The sequence below is a fragment of the Tachypleus tridentatus genome, chromosome 6 (genome assembly GCF_004210375.1).
Source record: "Tachypleus tridentatus isolate NWPU-2018 chromosome 6, ASM421037v1, whole genome shotgun sequence".
NCBI classification, from domain to species: Eukaryota; Metazoa; Arthropoda; class Merostomata; order Xiphosura; family Limulidae; genus Tachypleus; species Tachypleus tridentatus.
The window spans coordinates 77,983,495-77,999,121 of NC_134830.1; the positions used below are offsets into that span (position 1 = coordinate 77,983,495).

At 30.9% G+C, this 15,627-nt stretch overlaps 1 protein-coding gene and 1 long non-coding RNA gene across 4 annotated transcripts in view; both read left to right on the forward strand.

Annotated features, from left to right (window-relative positions):
• Positions 1-15,627, forward strand: part of LOC143252864 (cell adhesion molecule Dscam1-like) — a 49,436-nt gene that overhangs the window by 14,330 nt on the left and 19,479 nt on the right. The gene's annotated exons all lie outside the window — the stretch shown is intronic.
• Positions 1,180-9,930, forward strand: LOC143252867 (uncharacterized). The gene is made up of 3 exons (XR_013029220.1): positions 1,180-1,591; positions 5,833-5,995; positions 8,972-9,930. It is a non-coding gene; the product is annotated as an uncharacterized LOC143252867 (long non-coding RNA).

Here is a 15,627-nt window from a genome sequence, read left to right on the forward strand (position 1 = left end):
CATTATCAACTTTATCTGTTTTATTCTCCAAGTATTTTTTTTTTGTTTTTGAATTTCGCGCAAAGCTACACGAGGGCTATCTGCGCTAGCCGTCCCTAATTCTGTAGAGCAAGACTAGAGGGAAGGCAGCTAGTCATCACCACCCACCGCCAACTCTTGAGCTACTCTTTTACCAAAGAATCGTGGGATTGACCGTCACATTATAGCGCCCCCTCACGGCTGAAAGGGCGAGCATGTTTGGTGCGAAGGGGATTCGAATCCGCGACCTTCAGATTACGAGTCAAACGCTTTAACCCACCTGACCATGCCGGGTCTAGTATTTTTGTTGCTCTTTATTTTGTTAAAAAAATGGAAGAAGTAAAGCTGTATGGTATCTCGGGTAGAAAGTTGTTTTTTATGTACTAAAACATATCTGATTCAAAAAATATATAATAATAAAACCGACCCGGCATGGCCAGATGGTTAGGGCGATGGACTCGTAATGTGTGGGTCGTGGATTCGACTCTTCGTCACACCAAACCTTTCAGCAGTGGTAGCGTTATAATGTGACTGTCAATCACGCTATTCTTTGGTAAAAGAGTGGCTCAAGTGTTGGCAGTGGGTGGTGGTGATTAGCTGATTCACTCTCGATTTACACTACTAAATTAAGGATGGCTAACGCAGGTAGCCCTCGTGTAGCTTTGTGCGAAATTTAAAAAATAAAAGCTGAAAGAGTATTACAAGAACTAAGAAGTGTATTAATATTTCATTGAGTTGTTGGTGAAATAATTAGTATTAAGGTTTTTCTTCAGATAAATGTCTGCAGCATTTTTTGGATAATTTTATTTGCTTTTGGTTTTCATTTTTCATTCAATGTTATTTTAAGAAATTAAAAATAGTTATTAAAACAAAATGAAAACGTTATAAATTAGTCTTTAATGTATTTCACTTAAGCCAAAGATCAATTATCTAATTGGACAAAGTATATTATGTTTCAAACATCCCCTCCTCCTAATGTCGATGTAATAATGGTGAGCTGAAACTCAGAATATTATTGAATATGTTCTTAATTTACGTAGTTAATGAATGCAGTGCTTAAATATTTGACCAATGAAAAAAATTTTACATTGGAAATTAAAGATTTGTTTTCATACAAAAACTATTTAGGGAATTTATTATAAATATGAACTAATTACTTACAAAATGCAATTATAGTTATTGAAATTTACGCAAATTTATATATTTTTATATGCAAGTAAAAATAACACTTCATATAAAATTCTATAAAAAGTTAAAATACGATATAATTATTTCCTTACATTGATTCCAGGAGTTCCAAAAATTCATCCCTTTTCGTTTTGAGAAGAATTATCATTTGGGAAAAGTGTATGTGGGCTTTGCTCTGTCGAAGTGCCTGTAACAAGTTTACGTTTTAATTGGAAGAAAGATGGCGAAATTATTTTACCAAATAATAATTTAAGAATAGATTACAGCGAAGGTTATTCTGCTCTTGAAATTTCATCTGTAACATTGAATGATAATGGAAATTCAACTTGTGAAGTTGAAAGCCCCCATGAGTCTACCAAATTTTCTTCTCCAACGATTTTGAAATGTAAGTAACAATTATAATTTTGTGTGCAATAATGATTTTATTATGGAAAAGTTTTATATAAATTATGAACATTACTGATTAATAATTGGTAAAAAGCCACAGTTACGACCTACTCTAACTTGTACGGAAAAGTGCAAGTAGCTTAAAGTAATCTAATATCCATACTAATTTATTACAGATGTAAAACAAAGGAAAGTTTAACAGAATACATATATTCATACAAACAGTTCAATCAAAGAACAATGTATCATATTTAACAAATGTGACACTTAGACTAATTACTAAAAGGAATCGGAACTTAATAAAACACTATCTTGATCTGACTAAACTCATTCCTAAAGTTGTTTTGAAAAAAATAACCTTGGTGAAATTAACTGAGTGTTAATTTTGTTACACACACACACACACACACACACACACAAAAAACCTTATTTCATTCATTTAGAAGAGTTTAAGACTTCAAGGGGTTTGGCCCACATCTATTATTTAAAAATATTGAAATTAAAATAGGATACATAAAATGTAAGTTAACCTGATTAATTATGAATTACGATTACCCATGTTTGTATAACGAGAGTAAAAATGTTGTGCTATCTGTGACACCGAAAAAGGAACACTTCAAAAACGCGGAAACTTTTGTTGTTCATCTTTTTTTTTGTCTCTCGTTAAAACGTGATAACACAAAGTATAAACTATGAATATGGAATTATAAACTTAATTTCATGTATGTGTGATAGTCACTTAGGGGTTAGTAATTTTTATCTTATTTCTAGTAATCATTTACATAAAATATTCAGTATGCAATTTTTACACCAATAATACACGTATATTCCTTAAAACAAATAATGAAATGTCATAGATATCTATATGGTCAGTATCCAATTTCAGCAGTGATAATTAGCTTTACTTTGAAACGTTGAGTTCATACAAGCAGATAAACTTGGGCCTTTTTCGACTTAATTATGGCCCAGTCTATTAATTATTTTAATACTAGCTGTCGTAAGTGATCAGTGCCAGTGTTCTCTGGTTTTAGTAATGTCTTTGTTTTAATTAGGAACACATCTCATCTACTTTGACTCTTAGTTCCTTGGATTAAACTAATGTTTTTTGTTTTATTTGAGTCACCAAGCTTCAAAGAAGTGGTATGTTGCATTTGATATACTTTTTGGCTTTTCCTATTTGATCTGACTGGATTGTGTTTCACCTTTCTAGATATTGCTTCTCGTATTCCCACTACTGCATCATATCTAGCGACTAGAAATACTACTTAATCAATATTGAGAGATTTATTTAATGATAGTGTGTCGGATATATTTTACTTTTGCTTCGTAAATTTATTCTGTAAATGTAAAACTTACTACTTGTTATGATATATGAGGTCTATCAAATTATCTGTAGGTTTTACATTTGATTTTGTCTATTAATACGTCTTTTATGTTTTTTAATACATAGTTGCAACCCCAGTATTAGTAAATCAAAAATATACTCTGTTTAGATCAACTCAAACAGCTTCCAGCTTCTTTGGCATCATACACGTCTTTGTATGAACCTTCTTTAGTGTGTTTCAATGCATTTCTTAGTTTCAAATGTTTCATTTAACACTGATGTACATTTTCTTGTATTATATCAGTATACATATTAAAATACAAAATCACCTTTGATTGATACTTTTGCATCATATATATATAATTTAAACAAGTACGACTTCCTAGAATATATTACAAAAAATTTTCCCCATGTTTGAGATATTTATCAGTTACTGTTAAAATGCATAACACCGTTTTGTTGGTCATATTTTCCATAGTAACAAATTTTAAGATATTATCTCTGATCATTCCTTCGTGTTTTTTTTTTTTTTTCAATTCTTATTTTTACCTTTTTTTAATTATTGCAAGTATATTGCTTCTTTTAAACTTCACATTTTAACACCAATGGGTATAAGATATTTTTGATGTAAACAAAAAATTATGTCAGATGACCGAAACAGAATTCTGGAATTGATATGTTTCTTGTGAGCTTCGTGTATGCATGGTTATGGGCTGCTAAAAATATTTGGTTTATTGTAAACTACTAATAAGTGTATTGCTGGAATATTTTCTCGTGATAAAGTCAATACAGAATAGTATCACCCGAACATTTTCAGTAGTAGTATCTCATTGTTCATAATGACTTGTCAGATCCTTAAAAGTCAATATATTTTAAAGATTTAGCTATTTGGGTTGGTCAACACAAAAATACAATCCTAATATAATACTACAGTTACATATACACGACTGTTTTAATTTAAGTATAGCCTAAGTGTTAAATTTGGTTATTTTAGAAGCGGTAGTTTATCACAGGTTTGTTTACTCAAGTGTGCGAATAGGAGATTGTTGTATTAAACCGTCATGTTGCTAGAACTTTTGAAAATTTTCTCGAATATTAATACATCCTGATTTCTCGTAGTGAGTGGAAATTTCTAGTCCTCATTTGATATATATATATATATATATATTCGTCCAAAATGTAATTCAAAGTGAGATACCGTATTAGTTATATAGAGATAGATAAATTGATCGTGAGTTTAGCAATAAAGAGCATATATGGCGATTTTGAAAGTGAAATTATCGCAGATTTTATTGTTACAAAAGACTAAGGAAGACAGTTTTGTATTGTCAGTTAGCTATTGAAAATAGTGTTTCATACCTTATTAACAATCGATGATGAATATTATTACGATGACAGAGAACAGTCATCGTGACACATTTTGGTAGAACGAAAATGCTTGTTTTGTAGCTCCTCCTGTTTGGAAACAGAAACCTATCAACAAGACAGTCGTCATAGGAAATAGTGTAATAGTTAATTATGCAGCTACAGGTTTCCGTTTGTCAGTCGTTGTGTGGTTCAGAAAGAAAGGTATTAAGATACGTGTTCATATTTTATCCATATTGAATTCAGGTTCAATATTTTAGGGTTTACGTTAATTTATTCTCTTGGATATAGAAACTTGTTTTATGTTTGTTTGTTTGGGAATTTCGCACAAAGCTACTCGAGGGCTATCTGTGCTAGCCGTCCCTAATTTAGCAGTGTAAGACTAGAGGGAAGGCAGTAGTCATCACCACCCACTGCCAACTCTTGGCTACTCTTTACCAACGAATAGTGGGATTGACCGTCACATTATACACCCCACGGCTGAGAGGGCGAGCATGTTTCGAGTCGCACGCCTTACGCGCTTGGCCATGCCAGGCCCCTTGTTTTATGTAAGATAATGTTTTAATTTGGACTGGTATTCTTTAAATCGGATGGTTATTTGTATGCTTCGTTTTTTTTTTTGAGAACTACCGTTGTTATTGATAATTATATGAACTTTGTAATATATTATAGAACAAGGCTGAAGTATTTATTCAGTATTTGTTTAAAAGCATAAATATTTTGTGTATGTAAAAAACTTTTCATATTTCTACGTAGAATACGGTTTTCTTTCATCTAAAAGTGGCTTTTATTTAGAGAATTTCCTATATTATTTAGAGTTAATTACACTATCTTATTTGCATGTACTAATGCAATGGCGCTTTAAACGCGTGCCGTGACCCAATAGCCCAAAACATTCACCAGCATCTGTTTTTATGAAAAATATGAAGGAATTAAAATATCTGTAATCCTATTCATCTATTTTCATCAAACCCAGACGCATATTCAGTGGACTTCTGAGTTTCTGACTCTTTTGAACATGGTTTTGAAAATCGATGGTACGTTTAATGGTGGTTTTTCTGGAAATATAATTAGAATCGTCTAGCATTGACCATATTGATCTTCGCAGATAGCTGTAACAGTGGAAACTGAACTATCAAGCAATAGTACTTAATATGAACATTGCCACGATCTACAATGAAATGAATAGCTTAAAAGGTAGCAATTTATTTTTAAAAATACGGTTAACCTCAGTATAGAAAACCTCGAGATGAAGATACTATAATGAAACATTATTTTAGTATAGATATTTACGTTATGCACTATATTTATTCGGTTCTTTTAAGATGTTTTTGAGCAAATATCGAAAGAGAAAATTTTAGAATTTAGATTACTTTTCTCCTAATTGCAATATAAGCATTTATAAATTTAAAACTAAAATTCTTGGGCATAGAAACAGAAAATGCTCTTTGAAAAAAACATTACAATTTTTATTTGATTCAATCGCTCTGTTTATTTAATTTCGTTATATACAGTGATTGCTTAATAAGTACGTTTTTTTTTGTTATCAGGGGACAGTTGGCGAGAAATGGATCATTTTACCAACGTTGAATAAAATGAAAATGGTTCTTGTTATTCAAAATGCTGGTTACTCTGAAAGTGGAGAACATAAGTGTGTAGTACGTAACTCAGTCGGTGACCAACTGAGTAAAATTATCTTTCTGAAGGTGTACGGTAAGCAATGGATTGTGTAAAAATGGAGAATAATAAAACCGTTTATGCATAATGGTTCGAATTTCGAAAGAATTTTATATTGTAGGTAGTGAAATTTTACCATTACGTATTAATCTTCATCATAACTGAATAATTCTTAATTTTAAAATAATTTAATGATTTAAGACCTGTTCGCAGAAGAAAAATTCTTTAGATGTTATTTTGCACACAAAATATCCATACTTTATGTTAAGTTGAATAATCCACCATCATACATATGGTAAAGCAAGGATGACCAACTTGTTGCGCATGCGCCAAATTTGGCACGTTGATCTATAAAAACTGGCCCATCACTCTTTGAAAAAATACAAGATAATCGATGAAATTAATTAAGGAAATTGAAAAATATAAAAAAAATAGACTAACTACAAGTGAATATAAAAATATTAGTTGCTAGAGAAAAAATTAATTAATGCCCATTCGTGTTGTCATTCACGCAAACCTGCGTTTCGTACGTCTGGCAGTTTTAACATGTAGGTTTGCTTAATTCTTGATAGTCTTATAGTGACTGTTTTCAAAGTCAGGTTGACCAAATAATTGGAATTTGAAGTTTAGCGTTTTGTATTTCTTCATGATACACAGCAAAATGAGCGATAAAAAAGCTAGTGAGTCAGTTTAATGAACAGTGGAAAATTAAATATTTATGATGGGACCTTCCGGAAAGTCATTTTGCGTGGTTTGTGAAAATAAACTGTCACATAATAGGAGATATGACCTCAATAGACATATGGCACAGCACAATGTGGAAATGTAAGAAAAATTATAGCTAGTTGAGGGGCCTGAGAAACGGAAATAGTTAAATAAGATGAAAGAAAAGAGGGAAAAATACAAAATTATTTTATGAAAATAAGTTGACAGTTTTGAAATGATAGAAACGTCGTATGTAATAGCTTTAAAGTTAGACAAAAAAGCCATTTTCTGATGGCTAAGAAGTTGTTAAGTCTAATCTAGGAATATTCACCAGACGTCTTTGTGATCAAAACGTTGAAAGAAAAGTAAGGGAACTTACACTCTCAAAGCAGACGATAACGAGGCTGTTGAAGATCTCTGTGTTGATGTATCTCGAAAACTACAAAACATGGCCGATGCTTACACTTTTTTTTTAAATTGCATTGGACGAATCTGCCGACATATATATTACAGCCCAATTAATTATTTTTATTAAAGAAACTTATGGTGATTTTAACGTCTTTGAGGAACTTATCGGTCTTGAGTCACTTCATGGAACAACGAAAGGCTGTCATATTCGAGAAATTAAAGTCATGTAGAGAACAAGTAGAATTGGACTGAAAAAACTCGTTATTATTTGCACTGACGGAGCTCCTTCAATGACTGGTTAAGTTAGAGGCATCACATCCTTAATCGAAAAGTTTTTTAAATTGTTCTCTGTTGAAATGTCGTAGTATTATACACCAAGAGTCATTATGTGGGAAAAGTTTCGATGTCCAGGGCGTTATGTCAACAGTGGTAAAATTTGTGAATAAAGTTAGAGCAAGAGGATTATACTGATGATAATTCAGAGAATGTTGTGAACAATGGTAGAACAGGAATATAACAGTCACATTCTTCATTGTCATATGCGTTAACCATTTAAAGAAAACGTTCTGAAGAGGTTTTGGAAATTAAAAGACTGTTTTTAATTTCTTAGAAGAGATAAGGGAGTTGCCTGAGGAGAGGGTGTTTTAATGTGACATTAATTGGTTGTGTGACTTAGCATTTCTAGTTGATATGACTGATCATCTCAACAAGTTAAACTTCAAAATCCAAGACAATAACAGATTGTTTGCTTCTTAGTGAAAGATATTAATGCATTTAGAATAAAATTAACTCTATTTGTTACCCAATTGGAATCAAGAAATTTTAACCATTTTGAGCATTTGAAAATGCAAAGTGAAAATGAGAATTTTGAAACTCATTTATCAGAATATATTGCAAAAATAAGACTATTGCAAGACACATTTAAATCTCGTTTTAGTGAATTTACTAGAGAGGAGAACATAAAACTATTTATTATTTGTCATTACTGAATAAAAAAATCAGTGATTTGCATGCTAATAACAGACGGGAGTTATTGAATTAACAATAAACGCCATGCTAAAAGCTAAATTTGAGGTTCTTCCCCGATTACTGAGGCAGATGATATGATCCAATTCTGGAAAATATTACCGCATGATCAATTTCCAAATCTTGGAAAAATTTACCAAAGCTACATCTGTCGATTTTCAAGCACCTATAGGTGTGAACAAGCATTTTCGTCATTGAAACTCGTTAAAAATAAACAGCGATCTCGATCCAGAGTCAAACTTGAAGAGTATGCTGTAACTCTGTGACAGATTTTTAAATATGTAAAGCCCATTATAGACAAGTTGGCAGGTTTAAAACAAACTCCAAAATCTTATTAAAGGTAAGACTAATTTTTCAAATATACAGTTTGTATTATTTTGTGTTGAAATATTTATATGGTGTTTGGTGCTTCCGAGTCCTCACAAAGTTAGTGGCGCACATTATGTAAAAGGTTGGCCACCACTGTGGTTAAAAAAAAAGAAAAAAGCTAATTTAAATGAAAACAAGTTAGGATATTTAATTACATTTGAAGTCTGACTTGATACAATCAAATATATGTTATAGTATTGTTGGTAATAAACAGCGATAAGATACATCGCTGTGAGGCGCTGTTGTATTTTGTATTAAGTAAGGAAGACATACACCCATAACTTCTTTGTTACCGAATAGCGCCATGAAGTTCAGCTAGTGTTTGCAGACTTTAATGTTCATAACAAAATAGCCTACGATTACAAGATAACATGTTTAGATGCTAATTTGGGGTTATTTTGGAAATACTTTTGCGACATGTTCTTTGGTGCATCTTTTAGGCAGAACAAAGCATGAAAATTACGAACATGTCCTATGCGCTCTGCTGTTTATTTGTTGTTTTAGGAATCTTCCCGAGAACAGAAGCAAGAGGTAAGAATTTTTATTTTGGTAAAAAATTGTAGGCATATAAATCTAAAAGCTTTATAATTATAGTAAATAAGTATTGTTATTAAAACCACGTCAATTAAAGTTCGTTCCATAAAAAGGACTTATAGAAAATTGAATAAAATTAGAATAAAAAAATCGAACTCATAATTAGAAGTTATAAATACAGAAATTCTGTTTTCATATTACACTGCACTGTGTAGATTTTTCGCGCATTGTTGTTCAAAAACCAACTAATTTTCACATTCGGCCATGTAGTTAACTTCTAAGTACTTGTACAGAATTTCCCCAGTAAAAGTAGTTTTGATATGATGAAAAACACGTTACACATTGTAAACATTATTTTATTATTATTATAATTCTTGTTATTACATGGGTCTTCTATAACTCGAGGTTAATAATTCCTTCATTTGCTAAAATTATCGATCACAAATAATAATTTACGTCATAAAATTATGGTGAGTTGTATGTGTATTAGCATCATAAATACGATAGTAATCAAGTATCACTATAATTATGATCAAGAGTCGTAATATCATTGAGTTATCAACTAAATTACTACGAATGGATGCGTCTCTAACACTCGTTGTGTTACCGGAGAAATTCTGTACCAGTACCAACTTCGATATAAACTACAAGCACTGTAGTAGTTAAATACAAATACACGCTTTAAAAATTAGACAGTATTACAATAAATTTACAGTAAGTGGATGGAATTGTAAATCGAAATAAATATTTTACACTATAATTTATGTAACCGTGTCTGTGGAAACAGGAGCAGAAACATATGAATAATTTTGGATTTTTATTATAAAGACGTGAACTTAGAACATAAAACGTTCGATATATTTTTGCATTATAAGGTATTGGAAAAAAGTACTATACTTCTAATTCATTTTTTTTTCTGTATAGTTAATGTTATTTGTTTAACTAGTTATAGAGGCCAAGATCCAACCTTTCAGTTTCCCTAAAGACCTCTCAGTAGGTAGAAGTGTCAAGATATTGTGTGCTGTAGAAGGTGGAGAGAAAATATTTATTTTCGAATGGCTTAAGGATGGCGAACCACTAATGGAGCAAGATAATGTATTTATTCGTGTGGAAGATGAGTTTACTCTCTTAGAAATTGAACCTGTTACCTTAAAAGACAATGGAAACTACACCTGCAAAGTACGTGTAGACATGTCTGATAAAAGTTTGACACACACTGCACAGTTACTAGTCACAGGTGTGTATTTATTGGTTACATTTTTTAACTGTTTATTCTTAACATTCATGTTTTATATCAGTTTTTACCACTTGGAGTAGTTTTAAGCTGTATGCATTGATCAACTAGAAATATTCATTAACATATAGAGCAGTGAGTGAATATTTTATTACAATTTCTGTAGAAAAAAGTTATTGTAGTATATTACAGTATAATATCTTAATTTTAAGAACTGTCGAATGACCCAAAACGTAGTCATAGGTTGATAATATCAAATTTAATAATCTTATAATAACGTGAATTTTTGCCTTTATATCGTATTCTCAGCTATAAACTTCACAGCCAGTTATGCTAAAACTCGGTGCTCGATCTCTTTATTAATCACAGCATCAGATACTCCATCTTGAAGCAATATATATATATAAACACACAAATAATAGTAGTTTATATTATGGTAAGACGTTTTTTTTATATGTAACTATGCGTAAGTTTCGTTACTTTGCATGAAATTAGGGATCAGTTAAGGATATTACTGTATGTAGTCTCTTTCAAGTTAACCATCTCGTAATGTTTTGTTTGAAGACTACATTAGTTTACAAACGTTTCTGTTGAAAACGTTGCCACATATTGCTAAATACTTGATTTCATATACAAACTGAACTAATTTCCTGCTAAAACAGAAACGTTGTCATTTACTCATATTACGTTATTTTTATTTGGTAATCTTTACCCTTTTGTGTTTCAATTCATTTTTGTTTTCGTTTCAGTTGTTAACCTATTTTATTCTTTCAGCGCCACCTGTTTGGGTAAAAGAGCCGTTTGATCAACAAATTGAACTTGGTTCCACAGTTTCACTAGATTGTTTAGCAACAGGGAACCCTGTACCTACTATATCGTGGAGCAAACTGAATAAAATTTTAGGTACGTCAGGTATCACTGTTTCTAACAGTAAATCAGTATCTTGATGTAGTAATATGTAATTTATTTATCAATGAAATCTGGTTTATTCATATCGATATGAAGGTTTTTTAAACATTAAACAGCGGGAATGTTGTAAGTAGCAGAATCAGTTGATGATGGCCGCCGTTTAAGGGTCAATAAAATTATTTTTTAGAAATGATAGTTATTTATTCATACTTCATTCTAACTCCTAGCAAAGGACCAACTACCAGTCTGAAATACAAGAACTAAATAAGTTTCTTTAAACAAGTGTGTGCTGTATAAATTTTTATATTATTCCTGTTACAAACTTGTGTAAATATTGCTTATCTAATAATAGATTTATTATTAGTTTGTCGAAGTCTTGAATAACTTAATTATAGCCATATTTGTGTTAGTCTCATTGAGAAAATATGTGTATTCAAAATAACTGAAAGATTATTTACAAAGTGATTATTAATTCTTGTTTTAAAAATATTTAGATTCTAATATGAAAACATAAAAATATTATTTCACGTTCATTTAGACTTCTGTAATTATCGTTAACTCAATGTTTTCAGATGGTCAAGACAACTATGTTCTCATATTGCCTGATTCGCGAATCAAACAGTTCAGAAATGGCACACTTGCTTTGAGTGATATGAAGAAGGACGACGAAGGACAGTATCGATGTTTAGTTTTCAGTGAAATTGGCCAGAACATTTCAAAAGTGATTGTTGTCAGTGTGTACGGTAGGAAACAAAGTTCAAGTGTAAACAACTTCTAAGACAAAATTGGAATAATACATTCGTTTATTTTCTATGCACCAAACACCTTTAGATAATACTTGCCTAAAGCTTATATGGCATCTTCACAGACGTATAGTACGCTGAAAATGTCTCAATTTCTAAACTGCTTCATAAAAAGCTCCTTTTTAACTAATGCCTGCATTAAACATGTATTATGTATTATTTAATTTATTTCATCAGTACCGACTTAGCAATACTCCCAAACATGACATGGTTCTAGTTGAAGTATTTCTTTTAATGTCTTTAGCATTTTCGTTCTCCTCGCAAGCATCTGAATTGTGTGCTTGTGGTATTTCAAATAAAAACTGATAGATACAGAAAATGCTCAAATACTTGTTATTTATGAGTATCGTGTAATATCTTTTATATATCTACACCTTATACTATCACATTTCATTTTATATAAATCTTCAATGATTAAGAAATAAAAGAAAAGTTTAAAAGAAACGTAATTTATATTTACGTGTACATTTGTTTGCGACACTTCCTTTGTTCTGTTTTTACTGTGTTTAACTCTTTATTGTAACGTCATACAATAATAACGCATTTCAAATCTAAATTTGAAAGCCGCAAACGTGTTCTAGTTTATTTTAAAAAAAAATTTAAGTGCTTTTGATTTTCATTATTAGAGCTATGCGTATGCATAAAAGAAAGACAGGCTATGAATTGATATAGCAAATATTCGTTCTATTCGAGATTAATGCAGTTTAACTTTTTACTTAAGACTAACCTAATTAGCTTTAAGAACTGTTAATATTACTCTAAGTCAAACTGAAGGTAAAACTAAAGATCAAATGTTTTGATTCACTTTAAAGTGGTTTGAATGTTTGGCGCAAGTTCAAAGTGTCATTAGGCTATACAAGAAGAAAGGATATTAAGATATTTCTGACCGCCATTAATGTTCCAAATTTAGGTTTCGCAACGTTCACATGGTAACTTTCTGTTACTGTGTGAATATCTTGCAATTGAACGGCAACAGGTATGCCTCAGTTACCACAACTTTTGCTGTTCGCGAATATTCACGTTCATGCAAAGTTGAAAAGCCACATCCATCTGTTATAATTCTATAGTTCACACGTAAATTGTTTTTGGAAAATACCTTGAAACATGAAACTTTAAGACACCTGGAGAGACGAGGGATTTTATGAGCTTTAGCGACCAGATAGAGTAATAAGAAAAAGAAATGTACGACATGGATTTTGTTATTTTTATCTTATAAATCATACTTGAAATGCTTTATATGTAAGGTAAAACAATATTCTTAGCTGTTTATGACAGTGTATAATTTTCTTGTGTATTAGAACATTGAATACGTACCTATATTGCACATAATTACGTATTCATTACATTCCTTGTTTATGAATTTGTATTAAATTTCACTAAACTTCTGATGTTTATTGAATGAGATCACATATTGAAAACATCTTATAACGCTATAGCTAGAAGCAAATTACACCTTTGCAAGCAGAAATTAAGCATAATTTGTTTTAATAATTAAAAGTCTATTACACATGTATGTTTTTTCTACATAACGTAGTTCTGTTTGTTTCCTTTGTTTAGTAATTTTAGTTGCTGCCGCTATGTGGCGCCTTGTAGCTATGTCAGAAGAGACAGAAGAGCATATTGTATATATGTGATTTATTATACTTGGTTTTATTATCAACTGCAAAACTTAAAGATAATAGTAACTTGATAAATATTCAGCCTTCACGGAGGCTAACGTTTTTTATTTCCAGTCGCTGTTAGATAGTATAGTGTTTGTATTGAGCACAACTTAATATGATTAGCCATGGTGAGAAAAAGGCAGTTTCCTGTGCAAAACGTTGGGTATGGTTTAGTGTGTATCACCGTAGTAAAATCGCACTCTTCACTGCAGTCCTAACCTTATCTGCCAGTATTGTTATAGCAGGTAAGACTTTTAAAGTATTTTATACACAATGTATCATTTAGTATTACAGGAATTGTGTTAATTTAAAGTAATTCACTATTGAATGTTTAGCAGTGTATGGTTAGAGTAAATGCAGGACAAATTCTATAACTATGTTTTGTTACAGTGGATTTTAGTTATTCATCATTTATTAATAGAACATAGTTCGTACTAATTTAAAGTTTACGAACAATAAATAGCTTTTTACCGAGAATTTTAGAGATTATAGTTTTAGTTAGTAATCCTAAAAATAAGATATCAGCTACTTTCCGTTGAAGGTAAATTTTATTCACTTTGCATATGAACGGTTTATTTTGTTGTAGGCAAACCTAAAATTCAACCCTTCCCTCTTACTGGAGACCAAGAACTAGGAAAGCCTTTAAAACTTGTATGCACAGTTAGTGAAGGAACGAAGCCACTTAAATTTAAGTGGGCAAAAGATGGTTCAGAGCTAAGTTCAGGAAATAGTAACTGTAAAATCGAAATGATGAAAGAGTTGTCTGTGTTAACAGTCAGTGAAGTCAGAGTGCAAGATTCTGGTAACTATACGTGTTCTGTAGAGAACAGCTACGGCTTGGACAGTTTTACTTCCATATTAACTGTTAAAGGTATTTTAACGTTATTACATTAATTAACAGTATATTTCATATTCAAAAAGTATAATGTTTGAAATAATGCAAAAATTGCTTTAAAATAGTAATGAGATTAAAAATAATTATCTCTAGTTAGTGTTTTTTCTTATAACCATATAAAATACCTAGTATGGACTGGAATTCAATGTAAGTGATTTTTGTTACGTTTATTTGTTTTTTTTTAAAGAAAATGTCAGACGATTCTAATTAAAGAGTCATTCTTTTCGTCACATACAGTATAAAGTGTTAGAAGTGTTTTCCAATATTTTAATTGTGTATTGAAAATGTACAAGAAAAAGGTTAATTTTTAATATGTATTTAATTAGCGGTTGCTTTCAACATTCGAAAAATATAAACAAAACTAGATTAGGGCACGACAGAACACTGTTTTTTTATTTGCAGTTGTTTTGGAGAAGAAAAGGTATGTAAAAGTCATGTGATAATTAGAACTTCCTGATGCAAATGTGCATAAAACACTAGAAAGTATAAAAAGCAATATACAATTTTCAGTAGATATGTATGTGTGCATACTTACTGTCACAAACTGTCAAACTTGGGCAAGATTTCCAGCAGTCTTACTAACATCAATGGTTTATTTCTTCAAACCCATATATAATGCAATGTAATTATAGCATGTACGTGTATATATTATAAACACAGCTAGTTCTTGGATTATAAAAACGTTTTTATTTGTTTTGTCCAAAGCGCCCCCTCAGTGGATGCTGAAACCTCACAATAGAGCTATTATGGAAGGTTCCAAACTTACCTTAGACTGCCAAGTAGCTAGCTATCCGCCAGCGCGTGTCACCTGGAGAAGAAATACGCGTGAGTTTATAGAATATAGTTGGTAACATTTTTTTTTTTCTAAGTTCATAGTAATTATTAGAGATATTTAAACAATGATGAATTATATTCGGAGTTTCCTACGAAGTGTAAAATTATTCGAGGTTACAATGAAAGAAAGAGGAGTATAGATTTTATTGCATATCTTTTATATGGAAGATTATTTTATATATTAAATATTTCATGGTTTTAATTTTATATTTAAATTGAATATCATTCACTTGAAGAAACACATTACGTATTGATCTCTTAGTTGTCCAGAAATATTAAATATTAAATAA